Below are 4,812 nucleotides of genomic sequence, written 5' to 3'. Positions count from 1 at the left end.
TGGTGCCCCGGCGGCCTCGTCCCGCCCTGCGGGCGAGTGCTCGTTCGGGCGGCGCCCGTAACCGCACGCCCGCATAGGCTCCCCTGGCCCCATGACAATTGGGGCCCACCCCAGAACGTTAAAAAAAGGGAATAAATATATATATATATATATAAATAAATATATTAAATAAATAAATATATAATAACTAAAATAATTAAAATATTAATTAATTAATTAATTAAGTTAATTAATCCTGATTAGATTAACCTAATCACTAATTAAATTAACTAATCTGTAATTAACCTAACCGAGAATGACAGGTGGGTCCCACTGGACCCCCACGTCAGGTTGACCAGGTCAATGGTCAACGTTGACTGCTGACATCACCCTGATGTCATGCTGACGTCAGCTTACTATTCTGGATAATGTTGGATTAAATAATTAATTAAATTCCAGAAATTAATAAAATCTTTAGAAAATCATATCTTTTAATCCGTAACTCGGATTAAAATATTTTTAACATGGAAGTTGCTCAGATCGACGAGACGAATCCGGATACGCAGTCCGTTCGTCCGCCACACACCCCTAACCTATCGAACCCGCAACTTTCCCCCTCCGGCTCCTCTGCCCGAAAACACGAAACACCGGGAATACTTTCCCGGGGGTTCCCCCCCCCCCTTCACCGGTATCACCTACTACCGCGTTAGGGCACACCGAACACCGCGTATTGCCTTGATATATTTTGTGATGCTTTGTTTGCTCTGTATTCATTATTTCTTCCCCCTCTTCTCTCCGGTAGACTACGAGACCGACGCTGCTGCTGATCAGTTCGACTACGGGGTTGACGACCCCTCTCTCTTGCCAGAGCAACCAGGCAAGCCCCCCCCCCCTTGATCACCAGATATCGCCCATTCTACTCTATACTGCTTGCATTAGAGTAGTGTATCATGTTACTGCTTTTCGTTATACCTATCCTGATGCATAGCCTGTCCTTGTTACTACTGTTGATACCTTTACCTTCAATCCTATATGCTTAGTATAGGATGCTAGTATATTCATCTGTGGCCCTGCATTCTTGTCCGTCAGCCGTGCTATACTATCGGGCCATGATCACTCGGGAGGTGATCACGGGTATATACTATATACTTTATACATGATACATGTGGAGACTAAAGTCGGGTCGGCTGGTGGAGCACCCGCGAGTGGATCCTTGTGGCGGAGCGACAGGGCAGGTTGAGACCGCCTAGGAGAGAGGTGGGCCTGGACCTGTTCGGCGTTCGCGGATACTTAACACGCTTAAAAGATCTTGGTATTTGATCTGAGTTAGCTACGAGCTTATACGCACTAACCATCTACGCGGGAGTAGTTATGGGTATCCCGACGTCGTGGTATCAGCCGAAGCACTTCAGACGTCAGCGACGGAGCGGCGCGCGCCGAATTGGACTGGAACGCCACTAGGCTAGGTCTGCTTTCGGCCGCCCTCGCAACGTGCAGGTGTGCTATGGGCGATGGGCCCAGACCCCTGTGCGCTTAGTTTTAGACCGGCGTGCTGGCCTCTCTGTTGTGCATAGGTGGGGCTGCGACGTGTTGATCTTCCGCGGCCGGGCATGACCCAGGAAAGTGTGTCCGGCCAAATGGGATCAAGCGTGTTGGGTAAGTTGGTGCACCCCTGCAGGGAAGTTAATCTATTCGAGTAGCCGTGATCTTCGGTAACACGACGACTTGGAGTTGTACCTTGACCATATGACAACTAAAACCGGATACTTAATAAAACACACCCTTCCAAGTTCCACAGACAACCCGGTGATCGCTTTTCTACAGGGCGACGAGGAGAGGATCGCCGGGTAGGTTTATGCTATGCGATGCTGCTTGGAGATGCTACTTGGAGATGATACTTGGAGATGCTACTTGAAGATGCTACTTGGAGGACTTCAATCTACTCTCTTCTACATGCTGCAAGACGGAGGCTGCCAGAAGCGTAGTCTTCGACAGGATTAGCTATCCCCCCTCTTATTCTGGCATTCTGCAGTTCAGTCCACTGATATGGCCCTTTACACATATACCCATGCATATGTAGTGTAGCTCCTTGCTTGCGAGTACTTTGGATGAGTACTCACGGTTGCTTTTCTCCCTCTTTTCCCCCTTTCCCTTCTACCTGGTTGTCTCAACCAGATGCTGGAGCCCTGGAGCCAGACGCCACCGTCGATGACGACTACTACCCCGGAGGTGCCTACTACTACGTGCAGCCCGCTGACGACGACCAGGAGTAGTTTAGGAGGATCCCAGGCAGGAGGCCTGCGCCTCTTTCGATCTGTATCCCAGTTTGTGCTAGCCTTCTTAAGGCAAACTTGTTTAACTTATGTCTGTACTCAAATATTGTTGCTTCCGTTGACTCGTCTATGATCGAGCACTTGTATTCGAGCCCTCGAGGCCCCAGCTTGTATTATGATGCTTGTATGACTTATTTATGTTTTAGAGTTGTGTTGTGATATCTTCCCGTGAGTCCCTGATCTTGATCGTACACATTTGCGTGCATGATTAGTGTACGATTGAACCAGGGGCGTCACAATCACCATCCAATCTTAGTTTTAGCTAGATGTTATTAGAAGTGCAGACCAATGATTTCTTCACAAAGGACGTACAAGGATCACCAGCCGAGCATGAGCTGGGGCAATCACCATGAATGGTGAAAAATAAACTTGCACTTGAAGAGTGGAAGTCAATTTACCAAACATGACATGGCAAACAAGCAATGCATATTTTGCTCAAGTCCAAATCTAAAACTAAAGCAATCAACAAGAGCACTTGATTGCAGCAATTACTAATCTCTAGTGGCCTGGTACTAGATAGTTGGAATACCCATGCCGAGGGGCAGAGAGCTCCGCCTAGTTATGCATCTACATGCACCTCATCATCACAACAACATTAATTTCTGATTTTACCAACAGAAAACACACACAAAAAGAATGACAAAACTAAATCTTGAGGCCCAAAAGTAAACCGTGTACATGAGCAGAAGGCAAAATTTCCACAATAAAAACTGAATGTGTTTCTATCACAAAACTGAATCAGTCAAGGACCAGACAGGGCCAAACAGAGAGTTGAGAGAGGTGGAGTGGACCTTCCATGGCGTGGGCAGCTTCTGGCCTTCACCGTGCGAATGGCGCTGCTGGTCTGCTGGTCTTACCGCTGGTGATGGATGCCCCACTCGCGCGTGCACCTGCCTGCGTGAGGAAGAGGAAGACGAAGGATCTCGAATCAAATGGCATCAGGGGAAGGAAAAGGGAATCCAAGGTCTTGACGAGCACTCAGTAAGGAAGGTACCCCAGCTCAATGGCGTTGGTCTTATCACGAGCACGAGCAGGTCCTCTCCCCGGCGTGGATGTGTCCGCCGCCATGGCATGCCTGCTGTCGCAATCACAAATATGCTCTTCCTCAAAAAAAAAATCACAACTATGCTCACAGGAGCATCATTTCTTTTGACGAGGTCCTAGAGGATCAAAGGCAGTACAACAAGAAAATATTCAACTATCAAGGGACTGGAGCAGATGTATTTTTAAATTACAAAACCACATTTCTCCTTGACTATATTCAGTAAAGTACACGGCCTTCAAAATGCTCAGTATTATTGGTTCAGCTATCATAAGCTGAAACAATAGCTTAAATCCCAGATGCCCCTGCACTTGATGTACCATTAGCAGGGAAATCATTCAGCAGAAAGAAACACATGTACTCCCTGCGATCCAAAATAAGTGGCGTGGCTTTAGTTCAAACTAAAACCACGACACTTAATTTGGATCGGAGGGCGTACAAGTTTGGGTTTCAGGCACACACTTGTTGATCAACTAAAGCTTCATTCATTTAACCATATAAATGTAAATGATGAAAACTGATGTGGTCAGTATCCACTTGGTACAAAATAACAAACAGATAATCATGGGGCAGCAGCAAGCATGACACAACCTTTTTAACTTGCCTAAATAGATAACCACAATGGTTAAGCGACATGAATAGATGGCTACAAAACTGATGAGATCCCCGCAAACAGTTATCCCTCTCCTCACGCACGGCCGCTGGCGATTTGAGTAGGGATGGAGCTCCACCAGGTCGAGGACGGCCGTGGCGGATGGATCTGGGACCTGCTCCTGCTCCTGCTCCCTCCATCTCCCTTCCTCTTTGCTTCTCTTCTCTTCTCTTCTGATGAGGATGAAGGTAGGGCAAGGGAGGGCGGCGGCGGCTGTGGGGGAGCGACGGAGGCCATGGCCGGCGGCGCGGTCTGAGTGAGAGGGGGCGGTGGATGGCGGCGCTGAGAATCGGGAGAGGTGGCGGCGTCTCTTGGCGTTTCGTTTTTAGTAGGTGCTTTCTCTTTCTCTCCCCGGAAGAAATAAACAAGGTTTCGCTTCATGCTGAGCCGTGATTGGTGGACGGCGGCCTCCCACGGATCGCTCTCCTCCTCGGGTCCATCTCAGCCGTCTGCCGACATCCGACGACGTGTAGGAGTCAAAGTGTAGAAATCAACCAGGAGCTGGCAGGGCCTGGAGTCCGCCGCCGCGTAATTAACTCGTGGCGTGGAAAAACCTCTGCTAATTTTTTGTTAGGCTGGTCGTAATGGTAGTATCATAGCTAGTATCATGCATGTCAACTAGGCAATTTTGATGAGGTGTCATAGCATTAAAAGAAGAAAAGGAGGGTGGAGTATCATATCATGATACCGTATCATAATAAATGCTATGCTACTTTATGTCATGCATGACAATAAATAGAGTACTACATGATACTAAATATGATACTATGCATTAGAGAGGTACTATCATACATTAGTAGGATATG

The 4,812-nt window shown here is 47.7% G+C and overlaps 1 long non-coding RNA gene across 1 annotated transcript in view; it reads right to left on the bottom strand.

The window, feature by feature from the left end:
• Positions 1-4,352, bottom strand: part of LOC123093843 (uncharacterized) — a 12,332-nt gene extending 7,980 nt beyond the window's left edge. Inside the window, exons 1-2 of the long non-coding RNA XR_006445615.1 lie at positions 3,307-4,352; positions 3,104-3,206 (exon numbers count right to left, since the gene is read on the bottom strand). This is a non-coding gene — a long non-coding RNA (uncharacterized lncRNA). The remainder of the gene's footprint in view (positions 1-3,103; positions 3,207-3,306) is intronic.
• Between the last annotated feature and the right edge of the window lie 460 nt (positions 4,353-4,812).

This window comes from Triticum aestivum, chromosome 4B, assembly GCF_018294505.1.
Source record: "Triticum aestivum cultivar Chinese Spring chromosome 4B, IWGSC CS RefSeq v2.1, whole genome shotgun sequence".
In the NCBI taxonomy this organism is placed as follows: Eukaryota; Viridiplantae; Streptophyta; class Magnoliopsida; order Poales; family Poaceae; genus Triticum; species Triticum aestivum.
The sequence above is the reverse complement of the archived record's forward strand: the minus strand, read 5'-3'. Positions and strand labels throughout refer to the sequence as shown.